The sequence below is a fragment of the Triticum aestivum genome, chromosome 2B (assembly GCF_018294505.1).
Source record: "Triticum aestivum cultivar Chinese Spring chromosome 2B, IWGSC CS RefSeq v2.1, whole genome shotgun sequence".
NCBI classification, from domain to species: domain Eukaryota; kingdom Viridiplantae; phylum Streptophyta; class Magnoliopsida; order Poales; family Poaceae; genus Triticum; species Triticum aestivum.
The window spans coordinates 381,940,740-381,967,247 of record NC_057798.1 but is presented as its reverse complement, the minus strand read 5'-3'; the positions used below and the strand labels follow the sequence as shown (position 1 = coordinate 381,967,247).

The 26,508-nt window shown below is 46.7% G+C and overlaps 2 long non-coding RNA genes across 2 annotated transcripts; one reads left to right on the top strand and one right to left on the bottom strand.

Moving 5' to 3' along the window:
* Positions 1-13,285: 13,285 nt before the first annotated feature.
* Positions 13,286-17,666, top strand: LOC123045035 (uncharacterized). Its single transcript, XR_006420962.1, has 7 exons — positions 13,286-13,689; positions 13,776-14,025; positions 14,519-14,783; positions 14,912-15,601; positions 15,702-16,159; positions 16,261-16,557; positions 16,778-17,666. It is a non-coding gene; the product is annotated as an uncharacterized lncRNA (long non-coding RNA).
* Positions 17,667-17,798: 132 nt separating this feature from the next.
* LOC123045036 (uncharacterized) lies at positions 17,799-18,690 on the bottom strand. Its single transcript, XR_006420963.1, has 2 exons — positions 18,334-18,690; positions 17,799-18,181 (listed from the first exon to the last, which is right to left on the bottom strand). It is a non-coding gene; the product is annotated as an uncharacterized lncRNA (long non-coding RNA).
* Between the last annotated feature and the right edge of the window lie 7,818 nt (positions 18,691-26,508).

The window sequence follows — 26,508 nt, the reverse complement described above, 5'->3', positions numbered from 1 at the left end:
GGGCCGCGCCGGCCGGGAAGAAAGCTGCTGCCGCAGGTCTTCCTCGCGCCGGCGGCCGTCGGGGGAGGGGCGTGGGGGATCGCGGCGGTCGTCCGCCCGGCGCTTGGGGCGCCCCGCATCGTCCCCCCATTCCCGAGGCATGGGTGGCGCGGAGGGGGACGGGGAAGGGCCGGTGGCGCCGGCGAGGAGGAGTCGAGGCGGGGCGGCCGTGGCCGAGGGGACGGGGCTGGGAGCCGGCGGCGCGGGGGTGGGAAGGAGTGGGGGGCGAGGGAACCCTACCGGCGGCCAAATGGACCGACGCGGTGGGCCGGCCGTCGCCATGGGGCGAGATTGGGCCAGTGGGGGCCCATCCGGCCTGCCAAGTCGACCCACCCAGGTCACCGAGGCCGGTCGCCCATGGGCCGCACCCACTGTTGCCGTCCCGAGAGGGGGCCCAGGAACCCGGTTTGTGGGCCGGCCCAAAAGCAACGCGGCCCGAAACGTCCGCCCCGGGGTGACCAAGCGGGGCGCTAGGGTTTCCCCGAGCACCACCGCGGTGGCCGCCGGCGGGGGCGTACGGGGGCGGCGAGGGGGAGGCGGGCCGGAGGACCGGCCGTGGGGATGGGGACCGGCGTGCCGACCGGAGGGGAGGAAGGGGCGGAAGGGGTTCCGGCAAGGAGCGACCGGAGCGAGCGCGGGCGGGGACGCCGGGGTCGGGCCAGCCGGTGCAGGCGACGACGGAGCAGAGGGGAGGCCGACGGCGGGCGTGGGCTTCCAGGAGGCAAGCGCCGGGCCCCGGTCGACGCGGCCGGCAACACCCCAGCTGCCAGCGCAACGCCGCTGGGGGGAGCCCAGCCCCAAAGGCCGAGGCTTGCGGCACCCGAGCCGGGGGGAGATGCCGGCGCCGGCCCGACCCGCGGGCGGCTGATCCCCCACCCCTGGGAGAAGGGCCACCGGCGAGGACAGGCGGCGGCCGTGGCGGCGCCTTGGGGGGGACTCGATCCCGGCAAACGACGGGACGGCCGGCCGCCAAGTCATCGGCCTCGGCGATGTCAGCCCACAGCAGCCGCGGCGAGCCGGAAGGGGGCGGCGAGGGAGGGGGGCGGACGCCGGCGGGAGGGCAGGGCTCGAGGGCGGGGAAGGCGGAGGGGGCGTCCGGGCGGCCACGGCGCCCGCGCCGCCGGGAGCGTCGCCAATCGCCAGAGCGCCCGTCGCAAACGCACTCATGGACCCTATATCAATCTTCTGTTACGGGGCTCCGGGTATGAGATGGGGTCGTCATCCTTGCCGCGCACGCCGATGGGAGCCAGGGGAGGCGTCTCCGCGGCGCGGGACCGGAGGAGCACGGACGGCGAGGGGGCGAAGCGGAGGAAGGGGTTGGACGGCGGTCCGCAGCGTGAGAGGGCTACCGGTGGATGCTGCACATCACCATGCCACACTTGGAACTGGGGACATCAAGGTAATGGAAGAGTAGCATAAGCACTTCCGATCGGACTCCTTCATCTTGATTTGATGGTATCCGGAGTATACGTCGAGGAAACACAGTGAGTCGTGTCCTACAGTAGCATCGATAATCTGATCGATGCGGGGGAGGGGAAAGGGATCCTTAGGGCAGGCCTTGTTGAGGTCTTTGAAATCGACACATAGGCGCCAGGATTTATCCTTCTTTGGTACCATCACCAGGTTTGCTAGCCAGTCCGGGTGTTTTATCTCTCTGATGAATCCGGCCTCGAGTAACTTGGCTAGCTCCTCTCCTATGGCTTATAGTTTGGGTTTGGAAAAGCGCTATAATGTTTGCTTGACCGGCTTATATCCCTTTAGTATGTTTAGGCTGTGTTCGGCCAGCCTGCGTGGGATCCCTGGCATATCAGAAGGGTGACAGGCGAATATGTCCCAGTTTTCGCATAGGAACGCCCGCAGGGCGGCATCGACCATGGGGTCCAGCTGTGCCCTGATGGATGTTGTCTTCGTGTAGTCCGTTGGGTGGACCTGGAATTTGACTATTTTGTCTGCTGATTTAAAGGAGGTGGATTTGGGTTGCTTATCGAGGATCACGACGTCCCTATCCATCATGGAGCGCAACGCGGTTAATTCTTTGGCCCCGAGGGCTTCAGACAACGCCTCGAGGGCCAAGGCTGCGGTTTTATTTTTGGCGCGGAGTGCTATGTCCGGATCGCTGGCAAGAGTGATGATACCATTGGGCCCGGGCATCTTGAGCTTCATGTACCCGTAATGGGGTACAACTTGGAAGCTTGCAAATGTATCTCGCCCTAATAAGGCGTGATATCCACTGTTGAAAGGGGCCACTTGAAAGGTTATCTCTTCGGACCGATAATTCTCCGGCTTGCCGAATACCACATCAAATGTGATTTTTCCCGCACATCATGCCTCCCGACTGGGAATAATTCCTCGGAAGGTCATGCTACTTTGCTCAATGCGGCTCCTGTCTATTTCCATTTTGTTGAGAGTTTCCTCGTAAATGAGGTTTAGTCCGTTGCTGCCGCCCATGAGCACTTTGGTGAGCCGAAAGCCGTCCACGATGACTGAGGACCAATGTGGATGGTTCCCGGACTATTCTAAATTGTGGTTCGTCACTGGCATTGAAAGTTATGGTTGTGTCGTTCCAAGGATTTATTGCTGCGACTTGGCAGACTTCAGCGAGGCCGCGGAGTGCCCTTTTGTGTCTATTGTTTGAGGCGAAATTCTTGAAGACTGTCAGTACTGCAGGGTCGTTGGGATGTTGTTCTGCGGTATTTATGGTGAGGAGATCCTCGCAGCTCTTGGCCACTTGCCAGAGTATCCAACATGCTCTAAGGCTGTGGGTTGGTATGGTATCCGATGTTCTGTGTATTTTGCATGGCCTATCGAGCCATCCCTCCAGAACGGTTCCACGCCCCGTAATGGGCTTCGATTTTTTTACTATTGGATCAGGCGACTGACAAGGGTGCATCCTTTTTATCCGGACGAGGGATTGAGTGGGAATTGGTGGCTCCGAGGAAGCCGCCTGAGTTTACCAGGCACTTTCCATTGTGCAGTACACCTGTACTATGGTTGTCAAGTCAGCGAAGTGTGATACGCGACGGCGGTTGATGGCATTAAGGATTCCCTTGTCCGTGCAATTTTTGCAGAATAATGAGATTGCGTCTTCATCGCGGCAGTCTTTGATCCTATCTTTGACAAGGAGGAATCTGGCCCAAAAGTGATGGCCCGTTTCTTGAGACTGTTGTCTGATGTGATTAAGATCGCGTGTATCTGGGTGGGTGGGTGGATTTGAGTCTGAACCCTGACCTAATCTGGGATCCGGAGTTTGAGAAACTTCCGAGCTTAATAGTTCAGGCTCCGGGATATCAACCAATTTTTCAGGCCCACCGTACGACTCTAAGTTCGGAGTTCGGGGCATGCCTTCCCGCGGGCGGGTATCCGGTTCTGTGAGCTCGGAAATCCGAACATAGTTCATCCTTAATATAGAGGAAGAGTTGTCGTGTTGCTCCTCCACTACCGCTATCTGATGGGTGATCGGTGGAGATTCAATTTCTCTCTGATCGGGTTTAAGCCCAATCCGAATGTAGTCCGTAGCGACTCCCAAGGTGGCGATGTGATCCAGGAGTCCGTTTAAAGATGACAACTCTGTCGGATCCATCTGTTCAGAGTATTCTGAGCCAACGCAGAGGCGATTTTCGATGACCCGATAAGTCATCGTCGGCCTGACGGCCGAACGGGCGGTCATAGTAAGCCACCCAGCCGAGGGTTTGGCCTGAGGCCAGGGATCCTCCAGAGGTGATGTTGTCCTTGATAAGAAGGCGAGCCATCAAGCCTATCTTCGACGTTCCAGCGGAACTCTCAATGAAAGCACCAATGTCGGTGTCAAAATCGGCGGATCTCGGGTAGGGGGTCCCGAGCCGTGTGTCTAAGGCTAATGGTAACAGGAGGCGGGGGACACAATGTTTACCCAGGTTCAAGCCCTCTCTATGGAGGTAATACCCTACTTCCTGCTTGATTGATCTTGATGAATATGAGTATTACAAGAGTTGATCTACCATGAGATCATAGTGACTAAACCCTAGAAGTCTAGCCTATGAGATTATGATTGTTGTTCTATAGACTAAACCCTCCGGTTTATATAGACACCGGAGGGGGCTAGGGTTACACAAAGTCGGTTACAAAGAAAGGAATCTACATATCCGAATCGTCAAGCTTGCCTTCCACGCCAAGGAGAGTCCCATCCGGACATGGGAAGAAGTCTTCTATCTTGTATCTTCATAGCCCAATAGTCTAGCCCATGTTAATGGTCCGGCTGTCCAAGGACCCCTTAGTCCAGGACTCCCTCAGCCGCCGCCACCACTTTTTGCCGCCGCTGCCGCTCCCTGGCCGCCCTACCGTGGCGCTCCACCCGCGTAGCCCGGTCGCCGGCCACGCCCCGCCTCTGCCACGTGCCCGTGCCGCCCACTCGCCGCCGCCCTGTGCTTCTCTATTGGTGCGTGTCCCCGGATGAAGTTTCCTCTGTTGGCTGTGCCACTGACATGTGGGCCCTGCCGTTTTAATTAGTGGCTAACAAAAATAAATTAACTAACTAAAACTAACTTTTCCCTGACAGATGGGACCCCGTAGTAATTATCCTAATTAATTTTGTTAAAAGCCCCTGTCAACGACACCTAGGTCCCACTACCTAGGTTTGACCAATCAACAAGTGACTGTTGACTATGCTGAGTCGCCCACTAGACCCCACTGTCAGCCCGACTATACCCTTTGTTGGGTACACTTTCGGGGTGTATCTAGCAATTTATATTTAATGATTTTTAGTATTAAAATAATCCAGAGATTTCCAGATTTTTTTTAAATTTGAAAAAATATATAAATTCAACCGTAACTCGGAAGAAAATAATTTATATAAAAATATGTCCAGAAAAATAAGACGAATCCGAATATGCCATGCACATACCTATCACATGGCCCCAACACTGCAAACAGGGAACCTTCCCCTCCGGATCGTCTAACTGATAAATGCCGAGAGCCGGGAAAATATTTACTGTTTATAACACTTAGAACTGCTCTGTCTATAACACTTAGAACTGCATTAGGTCTACCCTAGCATTGCATACTACCATGTCATGCATCGTGCTACATCTGTGTTCTTTATATTTACTGTTTCTTCCCCTGTTCTTCTTCGGTAGACCCCGAGACCGATGCTGATGCCACTAAGTACGACTATGCCACAGACGTTCAGCCACTTGCAGCAGAGCTTTCAGGCAAGCAAAAACCCCTTGATCATTCCTATATCGCCCATTCTTTCTCTCCCGTGCATGCATTTGATTTTGCCACTGTATTCAATAGCTCCTATTGAGATGCGTAGCCTAATTTTGTAACCTGTTGCCGATAATTTACCTGTTGTCCTATATGCTTTGTTTAGGCTTCTTAGTGACCCATCATGAGAGGCCCCACACCCTTGTCAATGTTGCCCTGCTCTACTACCGGTGATACGATCCATGTGATCGAGGTGTAGAGACCAAACACACACCAGCACCCCCCTTAGTTGTACGACTCAGCAGAGCTACTATCGAGTGCCGAGGGTGATGCCTCGTATCCCACTCATGATGCTATCTTTGTACTGTAGCACATCGAGTGTGGTTAACCGAGGGGGATTCCTCACCCACCAATCCCAATGATATCTCTGTCGTGTAGCTCCTCAAGCGTGAACCCATCGAGGGTGATTCCTCCAAGTTCACCTTGACATTTTACCTCAGGTGCAAACCTAGCAAGGGTGATTCCTCTGAATTCACCTTGATCGTACGAACCCACAACTACTTTAACTATTCCCCATTAACTGTTAATTCAGGATTGAAGGGATAGGTGGTACCACCCCCGGTAGAGGTGGACCTGAGTTCCCGACAGTCTCTTGAGAAGTCGGGTTGACTCCAAGGGTACCCGCGAGAGTTATTGACGTGTCATGATCGGGCAGGAAGAGACCACCCAGGAGAGAGGTGGGTCTGGTCCCTTGTCATAAGACCCCAAGATGGAGCGACATGAGCATTGATCATCTCCACGAGCTACTAATACACTAATGGGTTTGGATATTTTATCTGAGTAGTCCTCTGGCCTTTTCGCACTAGCCACCATGTGAGATAAGTTATGGGCACTCGGTGTCGTACATTCTCCTGAAAGCTCTATCAGACGTCCAGTTCAGCCTTGCGACATAGTTGGCCATGCGCCATCCAGGACAGATGTGGTTCCTGGGTCTACACTTCACGCAACGACCCAGAGTGCTTAGGATGATTGGCCCATGACCCCTTCGCACTTAGGATGTAGACCGGTAGGGACCTCTCTATGAAGCCTAGGTAGGACCACGATGTGTTGATTATCCGAGGCCGGGCATTACCAGGAAAAGTGTGTCCAGCCAGAGGTAATCGAGTGTGTTGGATAATGTGGTGCACCCATGTAGGGAAGTAAGTCTATTCGAATAGCCGTTTACACGGTAACAAGAAACTTGGATATGTCAAAGTATCCCGATCTTATACAACTTGAACCAGACACTTGATGAAATACATTGCTCAATAAATATGGAATGCCGCGGATCTTTTCTTGCAGGGAGCCGAGCAAGGATCTTAGGGTATTATATTATTGTGTTAATTACAAGTTGATATCATATGCACTCATACTTCTTCCCTTGCTGAAAGATGATCTTCTCTCCTCTCGTCTATTGCTCTGAGATGGTGGCCCTTCTATTGCCTAGAACTTTCCCCTCTAGTGCTGGCATTTCTACAGTATAGTCCACAGATATACCCCATTCCTTTGATATCGATGCACATGTAGTATAGATCTATTGTAAGTCTTGCAAGTACTTCAGATGAGTACTCATCGTTCCTTTGCACCCTTTTAGTTCTTCCTCGTTGCTACTATTAGATAGTAGTGTCCCGGATGTAGGTTCCATCGCTGATGATTTCTACATGGAGTTCGACATCCTGGAGTAGTTAGGAGGTCCCAAGCAGGAGGCCTTGCCTTTTCGGTCTAGAGCCGTTGTTTGTTTCGCCTTCTTAAGGCACCTTTGTAAATGTCTGTAGGCAGACCTAACTCTTGTTGTATTTTTGGGTCTTGCGACCCTGGTTTGTAGTATATTTTTTTTAAATTTGAGTCATAGAGTTGTGTTGCAATATTATACCGTGAGTCACTGATCTTGATCGTGCATGATGCGTGGAGTTTAGTGCACAATTAATTTCGAGGGCTTCACAAGTTGGTATCAGAGCCGACTGCCTGTAGGAAGCCCCTTTCCAACACCTTGGACGAACTTGATTCTGATCTTTGATAAACTATTTGACTAACATTGTTGTGAGGCTTACGGTCCCACATCGCCAACGGATAGGATTAGGATCTTTTATCCCTCTCCCTTACTCTGGGATTCTGATATCTCTTCTATTTGAGTGAAAAAAATTACTAACTCTAACTCTAAGTTCTCGTAACTACTTCCTCCCGGAGAACCCCTCATTCCAGATGATGGCTTGATTCACCAGAAGATTCTGAAGATACTCTTCGATGTTTTCCCGATACCCTTGTGCCCACCACCTTTGCAATTCCCTACCACCGATATATCCTTATGGATAACGACATATATTTGCCATTTATACAATTATTCCCTGTTGCTTTTGTTATTACAAGATACCCCGAAACATTTACCAATATTCCTAGAATCCATTGTTCCTACTACCTTGCAGCTCCATTTCCGCATGAATACACCTACGAATAATTCCTCACACTTACCAGGGATTCGTTCATCCCCGGTTGTTCAGGTGTTTCGCAAATACTTCATAATGCTATTCAATCTTTCGAAAATCCTCTACAACTTATTGCTCTTGAAATTCTTGTCTGCTTGCATTATAGTTAATTCATTATGTCTAGTAGTCTTCATTGATATCCCTTGTCATTACCACTTTGAGCTTAATGATTCAATGTGTGCGAATGCACACGATCATTAGTTGGCCCTTACAAATTATCCTTCTGGCTCAGACATCATTCCGGATATGAGTTGGTTTTCAGCCAATCAAACATTGACCGATGCCTCTAATTCTATTCAACTTACTCATATTTGATCAGAGCATCTGATTCTGATACACCGATTTGGAAATCGTAGTTCCTTTGTATTTAAGCTTTGAATTATTTAGATGTATCGATAATCTGATGCCTTTCCATTCTTTCTTCTTCTGGTTGAGTGCCGATACTCACATCAGATCCTTTGTGGACCGCCAAATCCTTTGTTGGATTATTAACCAATAGTGTCTTTCACATTCGAAAATGTTGTGAGTTCTTCCCCTAATAAATAATGCCTTTGGTAAATGGTATCCTCTGCTTTTGTCAACCATGCTCTACTATCAAGCATGTGTCATCTACTCCTGAAGTTTGTGGAATAGGTTCCTAAGATGCCTTGATGGGTTGAACCTATGTCTTCCCGAATCCGAGTGAACCTGAAAGTTTTCACGAGTCATACTCTTCTAGTGTTTTTTCCAGATACATTTTCAACACTAAAACTTCTTCAAAAACCAGAAGTGAATGAAATGTTCTGCATTGAGGAAGTGGGAGTCGACCTTGAACTTTGTGTTCTTTCCCATGCAAATGATGTAGACCCTCACAGAAGCTTCTTGTAAAATATTTAATCATTTGAATAATTCTTCTGGTATCATTAAATATGATCACTTGCAGTTATGGTTCCAAACATGCTTTCCTTATTCAATATATCTGAAAAGAATCCATTCCAGTGCCTCTTCTATTTTGGTTAAAGTATCTGTTGTCGCAGGTCAATGACCCAGTTCAGCTTCTATTATGTTCTACCTTCGGGTATTACCCCCTGGTATCTCGAGGATATCATGCCATTGCACTACATCTTATTAATTTTTGATGAAGTAATACCTTTCCTTTTTTAGTCATTCTATGGGTTCTAGGTTGTTGTCAGCTGAGAACAGTGGTTAGTGAATTGAAACCGCATTGCAATTCAATACCCCTAGTATTTTGTTGCTAGGAAATTTAAACTCAATCTTGTCATTCCTAGACTACTAGCTACATCGTTATCATGCTACCTTTGACCGTGCTACCTTGTCCTTCTTTGGGGCACGAATTCTTTAGACTGTGAGCAAGGCTTACGTCGAGTTTTCAACATCATTTTGTTGTCTGCAAAAGCAACTCTAATTCCGAGCTTGCATCTTATCTGTTGTTCCTATAACTTTCCACTTCGTAATTCCCTTGCTTGATGTCGTCGCTTCGGTTGCATCCTCTTAAAACTTCTCGACAAAATGTGTTGTGGTCATCGTCAGCATTTTGACTTCTTCCAGGATGGGAATCGAATCCATGACAAGAAATGCCATCCCCGCCCCTCGATAATTTGGGTTTTTATCGGCAACATCCTTGTTTTCCCCTCCAACACAGACTTGGTCATGTTTCGCATATACCTTGTTTTCCTTGCTATTCCTGAAATTGTTCCTTGTGTATTTCTTGTGATCTTCAGACCCAACCCTTAGTTGAAACATCATATAATTCCTACCTCGAAGCATGACTGTGGTACTCAAACATCATGAAGAACATTGGAAGCATAATGCTAAATGTTTCTTGATCAATTATCCAAACACCATTGTATGGGTAACATCACGAATTTCCTTGCCTCTTTACCTAAATGGTTATCTATTTGTTGTCCTGTTATGTATATCATGCTTTGTTCGTTCTTGTGAAGGATATACTCCTAATACTTGTGTATAAACACATTTTCCTTTTCATTGGTCTGTTTAATCTGACAAACACATTTTCCTTTCCATTCGTTTGTTTAACCTTTCTTGTAATCTAAATTATCCGAGCAGTGATAATTCCCTGCTTATGTCAACACCCCCCAAGTACAACCCTATCAAGTAAAACCATGTTACTATTGTTGTTAAGATTCTGGTAACCACCGATGGAGAGAACTTTGCCTATCGGTCCGCCTCGTTTCAACGAGTAGGAAAATGGTTCTCTTCGTCCCCCGCCCTTGGTGTCGATGTTGTTGCCAGCATAGCTGACAAACTGTTCTCTGACAACCTTGTATCATGATCACACAAGATGCAACAAACCCTCTTATTCGTCATGGTGGTATGTATGTTGATCACTTTGATTTCATTCATCCTAATGATTCAGTAATGTCCGAGATCCCAAGGTCATACTGGTGCAGTATGCTTTGCCTTTCTATATCTCTTGTGACTGAATCTTCCAGTTGCTCGTGCCATCAATTATCATACTACCTCGAGCCGGCCGTTCTTTTGAATTCCTTACGAAAACTGTCTCATTAATTATGAGTTTCATGTAAATGACTATGTGATCTTTGTATATGAATTTACCCCTCCACTTGGCTTCATATGTATTCCTGTGAGCCATCTTCCCTGAGATGTTTGGTATCACACACATCGTTTATTCTTCACTACCCTAGAACCATTACACACTCGTTTCTAGGAAAAGAATGTATGCCTTCCCCATTGAAAGTATTGTACCTTCTTATACGTCTCTCGATAATTTTCTGAGTTTCAACTTGAGTGATACTTATGCCTCATCCCCAGAGTTAAATTGTTCGATGCTTGACTTGGTTAAATCCATCCTTATATAGTTTTCCCTCTTACCCTATCCGTAAGTACGATGAAAATCCTGAAGGAAGAATGACAACTTCGCGACAACGCAAAGATGCAGAGAAATGAAGACATCAATATGGTGGATCGACATCTTCGAGAAGAGTAACCAAGATCGAGAAGACTCGTTAGATTCATAGCCACACCTTCCCCCCTCACTCTACCTCTTAAATTTCGGGACAAGATTTCTTTTAGTAGAGGAGATCTGTAACACCCCGATAGTTTTGCTACAGTGATCCCTTGCCAAGGATGCCATGTCATGATGTTTTACTAAGCCAAATAGCCACTTGATAAAAAAAATCAAAATCAAATTTAAATTTAAATTGCAAGTCAAAATAATATTTCTTTAAATAGTAAAACCAAAATGTTCACATTATTCTAAAGTTCCCCTGATCATTTGTAATGTTGAAACCAACATCAATGGACTCACCAATTAATCCCTAGTAAATTATAAAGTGGTCCAACAGCAACTTAAATAGCCATTTCAAAATAAACAAATGTTTATGTATTTCCAAACCCCTTGAAATATTGTGTGCTAGCTCAAAGCATTGCCTACTATTCTGTGACAAGTTTCATGTTTAACAAAATTCAATTGGTATTTATTTAAAATGCAAAATAATAAAGAAAATAGAAAATAGAAAATAGAAAAAGAAATGGGAAAAGGTAAAGACTTACCTGTTGAACTGGGCTCTAGGTCAACAGTGCCCTGCCCAGTCCATTAAGAGATCTCCTTCTTCCTCTTGTTTACCCTCGCACCATGGACGTAGGACGCACGACCGTTCCGCGGATCAGCCACATGCCGACCGTCGGGTGTGTCCCCGCGCTGGTTAAGACCACCCCAGGACCCCGGGACAACCCTTGCCCTCGCCTCCTTCACCCTCGCCCCATTCTCCCCCTCCCTAGCGCATATGGCGCCACCCCAACATCGACCGCGTGGACAGGAGCCTCCCCGTGTCGCTTGGGGAAATCCGTAGGACTACTGCCGTCTTCGCCTTTGTCCTCTCCGAGCACCAGGACAAGTCAGGACCGCCCCACAGCTCCCCATCATTGTCGTCTTCCCGGCATGCTCGCTCCTATGCCTCGCCTCGTCCCCAACACTCCGATCCACCCTGAGCCTGCGTGAACTTGCCCCTGTGCTCACATTGAGCACCCGAGTCGATTCCCCTTCCCAGCTCGTTTTTCGTCGTTGTATCGGCTGCCCCGCCCTTGATTTGACCACGGCCAAGCTTACGCTCACCATCCTCGGCCGTGCCCTCGCATGCCTCCTGGCTCTGTTGTTGCCGTGTCCAGCCCGCACCTGCACCCCCGAGCCACGCCCTGCCTTGCCCACGTGCATGCCCGTCGTCGCCGCTCACGGCCGTGGCCCTGCTCCCCCGCGCGCCCGCATGCTGTTGCCGCCCATGGCCCCCTCACCCGCGTCCCTGCACCCGCTCATGCACTCCCAGCCGTGCCTGCCGCTGCTCCTGGCCGTCCTCTAGGCGCCACCCCCACGCGCTGCTTTCGTTGCTGCCTTTGTTGCTGCCGCCATTGGCTGATGCGGCTGCTTGTTGCTGCCGTTCCTGCCGCTGCTGCTAACCCCCGATGCTGCTCCCTGGCCGCCCTATCGTGATGCTCTGCCCGTGCAGCCCGCTCGCCAGCCACGCCTGGCCGCGCCCCGTCTCTACCCCGCGTCCGCGTCGCCCACTCTCCGTCGGGGCCATGCTCCTTTGCTGTGCGTGTGCCGAATAAGGCATTTCCTAACTGGTTGTGCGCGCAACCAGTATAGGGGCCGTTGCTGCACCTTGTGGATCCATGCGAGCCTGGCCCACATGGCCCCAGCATGATATGGTTTTTTTTCGAGGGTACGCCAATGACATACCATAGCTTTATAGAAGATAGAAAAAGTATTTACAAGAAGTGTCACTCCAATTGCGGACAATCGGGTGAGACACAAAACCCCAACTCCAACACCTACAAGAGGACTCTAAGCTATTCTCTCACGAAACGTTGTAAACCTCCAACTCCGCCAGCCGCTTGCCTCCATTCTGCCAGATCTGCGAGGATCATCATTGCCAGCTCCCTTGGCCTCCTTTGTTGCTCCGTCCTGTTATACACCCTCGCATTTCTTTGCTTCCAAAGGGCCCAAATTGTTGCAATGAATAAAGTGTCGAATCCTCTCTTCTCCGCTCTGTGGTATTTCTCCCTCTCTTTGAGCCACCATTGCAGTGTGGTGTCGTTCGGTGCTGGGTCAGCGCCCTCTAAGTGGCTAGTCTCCCAAATGGTGCACCAAACCTCCCTCGCGTAAGTGCAGCGGGACAGGATGTGGTCGGCATTGTCTTGATCTTGCAAGCATGTGTAGCAGGGAGAGGGTTCTTCTTGCAGGCCGTGACGTGCCCGTCTGTCCGACGTCCAGATCCTATACTACATTGCTAGCCAAGCGTATATTTTGCTCTTTAGTGGTGCCCAGCTCTTCCAGATGTAATTCGCCATTGGTGTTCTCGGTAAGGTGGAGCAAAGGCTTTTGTATATCGAACGGGCAGAGTATTGACCTGACGTCGAGCAAGTCCAGCTGAATTTGTCCGGCTCTTGTGTGTTCCTCCATACCGCGCCAATGGCCTGGCAAAGGTGCATGCACTGCAACTGTGCCGTAAATGAAACCTCCGGCTGACAATCTGCTTCCCATCTGTTATCCTGGAGTGCCTGCTGCACCGTGCGCGAGTTAACGACTCTTGTCGGCACCGTGGCCAAAATCAGCGGCGCGATATCCGCAACAGCAAGCCCACCAACAGCAAGCCCACCAAAATCAGCGGCGTGATATGGTGATTTATGTTTTTCCGGCAAATACGAAGCAAATACATATTCTATCGTATCTCTCCTACGTACGCTCGCCCCTAGCCTGTACTCGCCTACTTCGCCCGTCCACTACCCCCGTGACCAGGCTGCCCCATCCACCAAGCCATTCAAATTTCGAATCTCATCAGGTAGACTGGGCTACATCGACCTGCTGTGCCACGCCCTACCCATCGTCGCCCCTGGATCGCGGATCTTGTGAGGTTTACGATTCAAGAATGAATCACGGTGGCGAGTCATTCATGGACCTGCTCTTCAGGTTTCTCCTCTCACAAGATCCGCTTCTTCTTTCTTCGTATTCTCTAGCAAATCCTCAAATCTTCATCTTCTCCTGTTCTTGGGCAGTTTTTGTTCCCAACCGGTCGCACCCGAGGGCATCCCAGATCTGGCGTTGCTAGAGGAAGGGGAGGAAGGGGAGGAAGACGACGAGTGCGGAGGTGGAGGGGAATATGGTGGTAACGACTCACTCAAGTTCTGCATCTCAAGTTCATGAAGGCATGGAAGATTTTCTCAATGTCCCAGATTGTGACAACACCGACAGTTACAAAGAGCCTCCATCTGAATCCCATCGCACTCCAAGCCCGTGGCCTCAAAGGTACTAGCACAATCCATCTGAATCCCAGCCATGCTAGTTATCTTTTTTCAGTAAAGTACCTAGCCTGATGAAGCCTTGAGGATTCTGGTGGGCCTATTTTGTTCAGTAAAGCTGTTGACTTGATGAAAAATTTAGTTGACGTAAAATAATTTCTACCACCAGCATTAGGGGAGCATCACCACTTCAGTCGCTATCATGGATGTTGACACGATAAAAGGAGAAAGAGCTTTACCGGGTTCAGTTGTTTGCTGTCAAAAGCTTATCTATCTCGCGCCCAGTCGATGATCCAAATTATGTTTTGTGTCAAGGATCATAAACTCGGCTATTGGTTTCAGTACATTTGATTGTCTGATTTTGCCGACTTTTCTTGCTGGCTATTATACTGTAGAATGTGCATGATACAATGTTCATTTTTTTGGAGCAATTTGGCTGTTACATATTAGTCAGATTCTGTTTTCATTCCAACTATGGTTAACATCTCAATCATATGTAGGATCCGTCTCGGTAAGATACCTGACCGCCACGCCTCATTGTTGGGAAGGAAAAGTGCTTTGAAGAAGGCCATGAGAAACTTCGCAGATAAGAAGTCAGCTATCATCGTCAAGCCAGAGATCAGTCAGGAATTTGACTCTCTGGACGAAGTGTACGACTTCTACAATCTATACTCTTGGGAGACTGGTTTTGGCATCAAGTATGGGCAATGCATAAGAAATGTTGACAAGTGCAAGACGGTCCAGGACATAGTATGTGGATGCGCGGTGAGTTATATCACACACTTTGCCCACTTGTGCACTTGCATTAGTAGTCAGTGTATAGTGGCTAATCTTTCTAGTTCGAAAACTCCACAATTACGACTGACTGTTTTCGTTCACCACCACTTTATTAGGGGAAACCACGTAGGGAGAATTCACATTCAGTATGCTGCCAATGTCCTGCACTTATGAGGTTGCATCGCACATCAGACCATGGCTGGTTCATCCATGAAATGAAGTATGAGCATAATCACGGTATGACACAAACATGTGGAGAGAAGTTGCACTAGCCATCTCACAGGCACATTGATGCCCATGCCAAAGACATTGTCATGCACCTTAGGAACAACAACATATCTTTAAGCAAGCTTTCGGTGTGATCGCAAGATTTTTTGGAGATATGGAAAACCTGGCCTTTAACAAGAGGTCGCTGTGCTATCTGTGCAAGAGGATGAATCAGCAACAGGGAGATGATGACATCAGGAAGACAATTCAGCCATTCTCTGAATTGAAAGAGAGGGATCCAAATTTTGTTGACAGTGTGCTTGTGGACGAAGAGAGCAAAATCAGAGCACTGATGTGGACAGATGGTAAGAGCCTCCACCAGTACAAATTCTTCGGAGACGCAATAACCTTCGACACAACATATCGTACCAACCAGTACGACATGCCTTTCGGATTGTTTGTTGGTGTCAACAATCACTTCTAGAGCATCATACTTGGAGGAGTATTGCGTCACGACGAAAAAACTGAGACCTTCGAGTGGGTGTTCAAGGAATTCGTGTCCTTGATGGGAGGGAAGGCTCCAAAAACAATTCTAACGGGTAATTTGAAAGCATATTCTTGTTACACTGCCATTCTACTGAACTGCTATATCTCCCTACATACACCTCACTGAGAAGGTCATTTCTTCATTTTTTGCAGATCAAGCCCGTGCAATGGAGAAGGCTATATCTTCCCAGTGGCCTGATACTACACACAGATGGTGCAAATGGCATGTACTACAAAAAGCAAGGGAACACCTAGGACCTGTTTATTCCAAAAATAGTGACTTCAGAGACGAGTTTCACAAGCTGCTAGAGTATATAGTGACAGTAGACGAGTTCGAAACTGCATGGGCTTGCTTAATTGAGAAATATCAACTTGAAGACCATCCATGGCTCACTCAAATATACGAAGTTAGAGCAAAATGGGCAAAGCCATATTTTGCAGGAGTCTTCTGTGAAAGGATGACCAGCACACAACGTTTGGAGAGTGCAAACCACATGCTCAAGCACTACGTGCAACCGGCATCGTCTATGAACAACTTTGTTAGGCAGTATCAGAAAATATTGTTCGACCGCCAATCAGAGGAAGATTTTCAAGAGAAGAAGACTTGTGTGGTAAGCCATAGGAAAAGCATCATACATAGCATTCTTTTTAACCTTGAAACTGCATATGTAGAAATTGTCTTATGAAACTTATTGGCCACCGGTGTTTTCAGGGTGGCGTTGTTTTTAACCTTGGACTGCCACTAGAATACCATGCGAGCAAGGGCTATACCGCAGCTATGTATGAGCTGTTTCAACATGCAATTTAATTGTCAGGGTCATATGTGTTACAAGAGGCATGTCGGACAGAGCTAGGTGTGGTGTACATCGTTAACCACATCTATGCAGAGAGGAGGCAAGCTTGGTCCAGGACACAATATCATGTTCTGTTTGATGAGGAATCTGGAGGATATTTATGTGAGTGTGGTCTTTACTCACACATGGGCATGTTGTGTTGCCATGCTATCCAGGTAGGTCAAAATGAGTCATTTTATCATTCATTGTATGGGTTCAAGTTCAGTTCACTAAATATCAGAACCGGCGGTTACTTGGGCTGTTACAAAAATTTAATAACCTCCTTTAAATTCAGTACACTTACACTCACGAAATTACTCTGCAAGCATAGATTAAAATGCAATACATATATAGTGTGTTTAATTGACAACACATCTATTTTTCTTTCTTTAACAGGTCATGCTAAATTTGGGAGTTAGGGAGATCCAACATGTACACATCATGAAGAGATGGACAAAGAATGCTTGTGAGAACCTGCCAGAGCATCTGAAGATATATCAAGCAGGCAATTCCGCACTGAAGGACGCAACTTACCGACACTCTAGCTTGTACAGTAAGGCACTCGAGATTGTACAGATGGGGGATAAGAACACCGAAGCTTACATAGCTGCAATGAAGCAGTTACTAGATGCAATAAGTGTTCTAAACGATACCAACCAGGAGAGTGATGGGCTGGGATTACATGATAAGGCAGCGGCTCCAGTGCACGACCAAGATATGCCTGTTACACCAGGAGCAAACAAACTGTCAGGATCGATGAATGTTGTATCACGCAAGAGGGACCGAGGCAGGCCAACAAATGCAAGAGCAAAGCCAGGTTATGAAAATGTCAGTAAACCAAGATCAAAGTTTTGCTCTGTGTGTAGAGGGAGGGGTCATAAAGCATCTAAATGCCCCTCATATGGAGGCGCAACAAAGAAGCAAAGGAAAGTCCCGAAATGTACCAAGTGCGACCTGGAAGGCCACAAGAGGAATAGCTGCTCTGGAAGCTTGTTCGGCGTCTTCCAATGAGAATATCATGTTAGAGATAGCACTGCCCACAGAATTTGTGACATGCCTGGCTTGTGCTTGTTTTTGGTAGCGAAGGTCTTGACGTGCTGTTGACAAATATGAAAATTCTTTTTTCCACGGAACAATAAGTTTTTTGGTGGCCAATTAGTGAACATGTTTAATTCAAGACATGTAAACTTGGCAATGTTACAAGGATGTGTAAAGTTTGCCATTGTACTAATGTGAGTACAAAGTGCAACCAAAAATCTTAATGGGATGTTCAATTATGACAAAACTTCATATGGTCTTTCTTTCATATTTCATATGTTGCTCCCAGAGAACATGTCTGGAGACACAATATCCTTGATCTGACACATGAAATGGGTTGAGAAAACTGAAACATATTGAACACAGTGCACACCCCAAATAGAAACTTTTTGTTGAACATAAACATCATTCTTCAGATTTCACAAAAGGAAATGGTAGCGGATAGCACAATAGTAAGTAAATTGTTCACGAATAGCACATCAGCTTGAGCAGTGCAACAGTAAATGCTCCATACTAATCCGTAAGCTTGCTAGCTAGAAACAGGAGGAACACTAACAACACTACACTAAAAAGCATCCGCTTCTGCTGTTCGTTAGCCTTTTACTTGAGACGGGCTTCAGTCTGACATAGCTTTTCTTCCAGAGCCTTATTTCGTTCCTTCGTCTTGCACAATGCATCCCTCAAAGAAATATTAATGGAGCTTCGTTCCTCAATCCCCATTTCAAGGTGTGCGTTGACGCCATTGAGCCGAGCGTTCTCCCTCTGCAGGTTGTGCACCGTGTCGCGCAGATCGACCAAAAGTTGGCAAGAAAGTTTGCCAGCTATATGAGGGAGAGATAGATCCAGCAAGAACCAAGAAGAAGATAGATTAAAACGAATGCTTGCCCAAGTTTTTTGGCAGTTCAGAAACCTACGTCCAGGGTTAGCGTTGGTCCAGGAGATCCATCTCGCCCCTTTCTCTTTGCACCAGTAATTTGAAGCTGGCTCATATGCTAGCCTGTGCTCACGGTAAGGAATCGGAGATTGCTTTGGATAGTAGCCAGGATCTCCAGCATTGGAGGACGAGCGCGCTACTGATGATGACGAAGACGATGCCATCTGGGATACAACAAGCCTGCGGCCCAACCAAAGTTTCAGATCAGAGATAGGGTTAGGGTTGGGGAGGACGAGGGAATCTGGTTGCTACGGCTTCAGGGGGTGGGAGAGGGTTAGGTGGATTGGTGGTGGGAGGTAGGAGACGGTTTGGGTGTTTGGGGGGAGGGGGTATGACTGGTACTGCTAAATACCACAGTGACGGGTATGTAATTTTCTTTGGCAAAATAGAAAAATGCCGGAGATAATCTATTAGTGCGTGATAACCCTTAGTTACAAGACAACATTCATGTAAGATATATTGTGTCGCTTACCAAAGACCGTGAAACGACTGTGACGGTTATGTCGTGATTTTGAGATGATGGCGCCATGCTGATTATTTGATTGTGATATTGAGAAGTATAACAGAGCGACCACAGAGCCGCCACAGTGATTTTGTTCGCCATCCATTGGATCCTTTAACGATCGGTACAGATTTTGCCTCGCATCTCCTGATGCTGCAGCCAATCGTCTCTTGGGGCCGCTGCTCCGGAGGTTGATTTAGTAGAGTTGTGGTTAACTGGGCTTATGTTGGGCTGGTAACATTATCTGCCCCGCTCTGCTCGCACCGGCGGCAAAGCGCACTCTCGCCCTAAAAAATATGCAAATCAGATTCCTTTGCGGTGGCGGGTGCAAATTGCTCGACAGTAGCGACGTATGGCGTTGCTCGCGGAGCCGAAGAGAGGTGATGGCGATTGCTCATGATGGCTTCGCGGCCTGACGGCGGCGACTCCTGCGTGAGGAGCTCATCAATGACCCCGCCGATCGATAGTCCGACGCCCCCTCTACCAACTGCAACGACGGTACGACAGCCATCGGGGCTCACGTTGATAGGCCCCGCGAGGCCTAACAGAGACAGCTGATGGTGCCTGATGTCACCAAGGTAAAGACATCCGCAAAGAGGATGTCGCTCCGAATGGCCGCATTGATCGCTTGGTGTCGGGATGCAAGGTGCAAGCAGGAGAGCGTGAATGGAAGGGTGAGAACGGCAACAACTGCTTCTCTCTGGTTGTGCTTTGTCTCGGAGCTCGCCGGTGGCGTTATCATTCCACTGCCATCCTCCGTCTCTTCCTTAATGGACACCAAACAGCATAACTGCACACTACACTTCCTGCCCTGCTCTCCGTGATCTACCCTCCCCCCCCCCGTTCAGGTATCTTATGGATGCTAACTGAACGATTGCCTAAGGTTTCTCATGAATCCAGCATTAAGTCTTAAGCCTAACCATGTCACTTAGAAATACCAAGGTAATCCTTCAGCATTTTTTTTATGTTTTCATGTGTTCCTTTTTTTTTCAATAATGTGGTTGCCGAGGAAGGCTTCATATCATCTTCCTCACATTTTTCAAAGCTTTATTTACTAGCGCAATGCTCTCGCAATAGTTCAAGTATCAGATCATCCTTTTTTATGACCATATGTGTGTTTATTCTTTTCAATCTCAGACCATGAATGAAGTTGGGGAACGTAGTAATTTTAAAAAAAAATCTACGCACACGCAAGATCATGGTGATGCATAGCAATGAGAGGGGAGAGTGTTGTCCACGTACCCTCATAGACGAAAGCGGAAGCGTTAGAAAAACGCGGTTGATGTAGTCGTACGTCTTCACGACCCGACCGATCAAGCACCGAAACTACGACACCTCCGAGTTTTAGCACACGTTCAGCTCGATGACGTCCCTCGTACTCCGATCCAGCCGAGTGTCGAGGGAGAGTTCCGTCAGCACGACGGCGTGGTGATGATCTTGATGTTCTACCGTCGCAGGGCTTCGCCTAAGCACCGCTACAATATTATCAAGGAGGACTATGGTGGAGGGGGGCACCGCACACGGCTAAGAGATCAAGAGATCAATTGTTGTGTCTCCAAGGGGTGCCCCTCTCCCCGTATATAAAGGAGTGGAGGAGGGGGAGGGCCGGCCCTCTCTATGGTGCGCCCTAGGGGAGTCCTACTCCCACCGGGAGTAGGATTCCCCTTTTCCTAGTAGAACTAGGAGACCTTCCAAGTAGTAGGAGTAGGACAGAAGGAAAGGGAAGGGAGAAGGAGAAGGAAGGAAGGGGGCGCCCCCCCCCCTTCCCTAGTCCAATTCGGACTAGTCCATGGGGAGGGGTGCGGCCACACTTTGGGCCCTTTCTCTCCTTTCCCGTATGGGCCATTAAGGCCCAATACGAATTCCCGTAACTTTCCGGTACTCCGAAAAATACCCGAATCACTCGGAACCTTTCGGATGTCCAAATATAGTCGTCCAATATATCGATCTTTACGTCTCGACCATTTCGAGACTCCTCGTCATGTCCCCAATCTCATTTGGGACTCCGAACTCCTTCGTACATCAAAACTCATAAACTCATAATAAAACTGTCAACGAAACCTTAAGCGTGCGGACCCTACGGGTTCGAGAACTATGTAGACATGACCGAGACACGTTACCGGTCAATAACCAATAGCGGAACCTGGATGCTCATATTGGCTCCTACATATTCTACGAAGATCTTTATCGGTCAAACCGCATAACAACATACGCTGTTCCTTTTGTCATCGGTATGTTACTTGCCCGAGATTCGATCGTCGGTATCTCAATACCTAGTTCAATCTCGTTACCGGCAAGTCTCTTTACTCGTGAAGTAATGCATCATCCCGCAACTAACTCATTAGCCACATTGCTTGCAAGGCTTATAGTGATGTGCATTACCGAGAGGGCCCAAAGATACTTCTCCGACAATTGGAGTGACAAATCCTAACCTCGAAACACGCCAACTCAACATGTACCTTCGGAGACACCTGTAGAGCTCCTTTATAATCACCCAGTTACATTGTGACGTTTGGTAGCACACAAAGTGTTCCTCCGGTAAACGGGAGTTGCATAATCTCATAGTTGTAGGAACATGTATAAGTCATGAAGAAAACAATAGCAATATACTAAACGATCAAGTGCTAAGCTAACGGAAAGGGTCATGTCAATCACATCATTCTACTAATGATGTGATCCCGTTAATCAAATGACAACTCATGTCTATGGTTAGGAAACATAACCATCTTTGATTAATGAGCTAGTCAAGTAGAGGCATATTAGTGACATTAAGTTTGTCTATGCATACAATTCGAGCATGAATAATAAACATTTATCATGATATGAGGAAATAAATAATCACTTTATTATTGCCTCTAGCGCATATTTCCTTCAGTCTCCCACTTGCACTACAGTCAATAATCTAGTTCACATCACCATGTGATTTAACACTAATACACATCTGCATGTGATTAATACCCATAGTTCACATCGTCATGTGATCAACACCCAAAGGGTTTACTAGAGTCAATAATCTAGTTCACATCGCTATGTGATTAACACCCAAAGAGTACTACAGTATGATCATGTTTTGCTCATGAGAGAAGTTTAGTCAACGGGTCTGTCACATTCAGAGCCGTATGTATTTTGCAAATATTCTATGTCTACAATGCTTTGCACGGAGCTACTCTAGCTAATTGCTCCCATTTTCAATATGTATCCAGATTGAGACTTAGAGTCACCTGGATCGATGTAAAAGCATGCATCATTGTAACCTTTTACGACGAGCTCTTTTATCACTTCCATTATTGAGAAATATTTCCTTAGTCCTCACTAAGGATATTCTTGACCGTTGTCCAGTGATCTACTCTTAGGTCAAAATTGTACTCCCTTGCCAAACTCAAAGCAAGGTATACAATAGGTCTGGTACACAGCATAGCATACTTTATAGAACCTATGACTGAGGCATAGGGAATGCCTTTTCATTCTCTTTCTATTTTTTGCCATGGTCGGGTTTTGAGTCTTACTCAACTTCACACCTTGGAACACAGGCAAGAACTCCTTCTTTGGTTGTTCCATTTTGAAGTACTTCAACATCTTATCAAGGTATGTACTCATTGAAAAACAATTATCAAGCGTCTTGATCTATCTCTATAGATCTTGATGCTCAATGTGTAAGCAGCTTCACCGAGGTCTTTCTTTGAAAAACACTTATTCAAGTATCTTTTATGCTTTCCAGAAAAATTCTACACTATTTCCGATCATCAATATGTTATTCACATATACTAATCAGAAATGTTGTAGTGCTCCCACTCACTTTCTTGTAAATACAGGCTTCTCCAAAAAACCATATGATTTGATCAACTCATCAAAGCGTATATTCCAACTCCGAGATGCTTGCACTAGTCCCTAGATGGATCGCTGGAGCTTGCACACTTTGTTAGCACTTTTAGGATTGACAAAACCTTCTGGTTGTATCATATACAACTCTTCTTTAATTAATCCATTAAGGAATGTAGTTTTGACATCCATTTGCCACATTTCATAAATGTGGCAATTGCTAACATGATTCGGACAGACTTAAGCATTGCTATGGGTGAGAAAGTCTCATCATAGTCAACCCCTTGAACTTGTCGAAAACCTTTCGCAACAAGTCGAGCTTTGTAGACAGTTACATTACCATCAGCGTCAGTCTTCTTCTTGAAGATCCATTTATTCTTGATGGCTTGCCGATCATCGGGCAAGTCAACCAAAGTCCATACTTTGTTTTCATACATGGATCCCATCTCAGATTTCATGGACTCAAGCCATTTTGCGGAATCCGGGCTCATCATCGCTTCCTCATAGTTCGTAGGTTTGCCATGGTCAAGTAACATGACTTCCAAAATAGGATTACCGTACCACTCTGGTGCGGATTTTACTCTGGTAGACCTACGAGGTTTGGTAGTAACTTGATCTGAAGTTTCATAAGCATTATCATTAGCTTCCTCACTGATTGGTGTAGTTGTCACAGGAACCAGTTCTTGTGATGAACTACTTTCCAATAAGGGAGCAGGTACATTTAACTCATCAAGTTCTACTTTCCTCCCACTCACTTCTTTCGAGAGAAACTCCTTCTCTAGAAAGGATCCGAATTTAGCAACAAAAATCTTGCCCTCAGATCTGTGATAGAAGGTGTACCCAATAGTCTCTTTTGGGTATCCTATGAAGACACATTTCCCCGATTTTGGGTTTGAGCTTATCTGGTTGAAGTTTCTTCACATAAGCATCGCAGCTCCAAACTTTAAGAAACGACAACTTTGGTTTCTTGCCAAACCACAGTTCATAAGGCGTCGTCTCAACGGATTTTGATGGTGCCCTATTTAACGTGAATGCAGCCGTCTCTAAAGCATAACCCCAAAATGATAGTGGTAAATCAGTAAGAGACATCATAGATCGCACCATATCTAGTAAAGTACGATTACGACACTCGGACACACCATTTCGTTATGGTGTTCCGGGTGGCGTGAGTTGTGAAACTATTCCGCATTGCTTCAAATGTAAACCAAACTCGTAACTCAAATATTCTCCTCCACAATCAGATCGTAGAAATTTTATTTTCTTGTTACGATGATTTTCCACTTCACTCTGAAATTCTTTGAACTTTTTAAATGTTTCAAACTTGTGTTTCATCAAGTAGATATACCCATATCTGCTCAAATCATCTGTGAAGGTGAGAAAATAACGATACCCGCCGCGAGCCTCAATATTCATTGGACCACATACATCAGTATGTATGATTTCCAACAAATCAGTTGCTCGCTCCATAGTTCCGGAGAACGGCGTTTTAGTCATCTTGCCTATGAGGCACGGTTCACAAGTACCAAGTGATTCATAATCAAGTGATTCCAGAAGTCCATCAGTATGGAGTTTCTTCATGTGCTTTACACCAATATGACCCAAACGACAATGCCACAAATAAGTTGCACTATCATTATCAACTCTACATCTTTTGGCTTCAACATTATGAATATGTGTATCACTACTATCGAGACTTAATAAAAATAGACCACTCTTCAAGGGTGCATGACCATAAAAGATATTACTCATATAAATAGAACAACCATTATTCTCTAATTTAAATGAATAACCGTCTCGCATTAAACAAGATCCAGATATAATGTTCATGCTTAACGCTGGCATCAAATAACAATTATTCGGGTCTAAAACTAATCCCGATGGTAGATGTAGAGGTAGCGTGCCGACCACGATCACATCGACTTTGGAACCATTTCCCACGCACATCGTCACCTCGTCCTTAGCCAATCTTCGCTTAATCCGTAGTCCCTGTTTTGAGTTGCAAATATTAGCAACAGAACCAGTATCAAATACCCAGGTGCTACTGCGAGCATTAGTAAGGTACACATCAATAACATGTATATCACATATACCTTTGTTCACTTTGCCATCCTTCTTATCCGCCAAATACTCGGGGCAGTTCCGCTTCCAATGTCCAGTCTGCTTGTAGTAGAAGCACTCAGTCTCAGGCTTAGGTCCAGACTTGGGTTTCTTCTCTTGAGCAGCAACTTGTTTGCTATTCTTCTTGAAGTTCCCCTTCTTCTTCCCTTTGCCCTTTTTCTTGAAACTGGTGGTCTTATTGACCATCAACACTTGATGCTCCTTCTTGATTTCTACCTCTGCAGCTTTTAGCATTGCGAAGAGCTCGGGAATAGTCTTGTCCATCCCTTGCATATTATAGTTCATCACGAAGCTCTTGTAGCTTGGTGGCAGTGATTGAAGAATTCTGTCAATGACACTATCATCAGGAAGATTAACTCCCAGTTGAATCAAGTGATTATTATACCCAAACATTTTGAGTATATGTTCACTGACAGAACTATTCTCCACCATCTTACAGCTATAGAACTTATTGGAGACTTCATATCTCTCAATCCGGGCATTTGCTTGAAATATTAACTTCAACTCCTGGAACATCTCATATGCTCCATGACGTTCAAAACATCGTTGAAGACCTGGTTCCAAGCCGTAAAGCATGGCACGCTGAACTATCGAGTAGTCATCAGCTTTGCTCTGCCAGACGTTCTTAACATCGTCAGTTGCATCTGCAGCAGGCCTGGCACCCAGCGGTGCCTCCAGGATGTAATTCTTCTATGCAGTAATGAGGATAATCCTCAAGTTACGGACCTAGTCCGTGTAATTGCTACCATCGTCTTTCAACTTAGCTTTCTCAAGGAACGCATTAAAATTTAACGGAACAACAGCACGAGCCATCTATCTACAACAAACATAGACAAGCAAAATACTATCGGGTACTAAGTTCATGATAAATTTAAGTTCAATTAATCATATTATTTAAGAACTCCACCTTAGACAGACATCTCTCTAGTCATCTAAGTGATCACATGATCCAAATCAACTAAACCATGTCCGATCATCACATGAGATGGAGTAGTTTCAATGGTGAACACCACTATGTTGATCATATCTACTATATGATTCACGTTCGACCTTTCGGTCTCCGTGTTCCGAGGCCATATTTGTATATGCTAGGCTCGTCAAGTTTAACCTGAGTATTCCGCGTGTGCAACTGTTTTGCACCTGTTGTATTTGAACATAGAGCCTATCACACCCGATCATCACGTGGTGTCTCAGCACGAAGAACTTTCACAATGGTGCGTACTCAGGGAGACCACTTCTTGATAATTAGTGAGAGATCATCTTAAAATGCTACCGTCAATCAAAGCAAGATAAGATGCATAAAGGATAAACATCACATGCAATCAATATAAGTGATATGATATGGCCATCATCATCTTGTGCTTGTGATCTCCATCTCCGAAGCACCGTCGTGATCACCATCGTCACCGCCGCGACACCTTGATCTCCATCGTAGCATCGTTGTCGTTTCGCCATCTATTGCTTCTACGACTATCGCTACCGCTTAGTGATAAACTAAAGCAATTACAGGGCGCTTGCATTTCATACAATAAAGCGACAACCATATGGCTCCTGCCAGTTGCCGATAACTTCGGTTACAAAACATGATCATCTCATACAATAAAATATAGCATCACGTCTTGACCATATCACATCACAACATGCCCTGCAAAAACAAGTTAGACGTCCTCTACTTTGTTGTTGCAAATTTTACGTGGCTGCTACGGGCTGATCAAG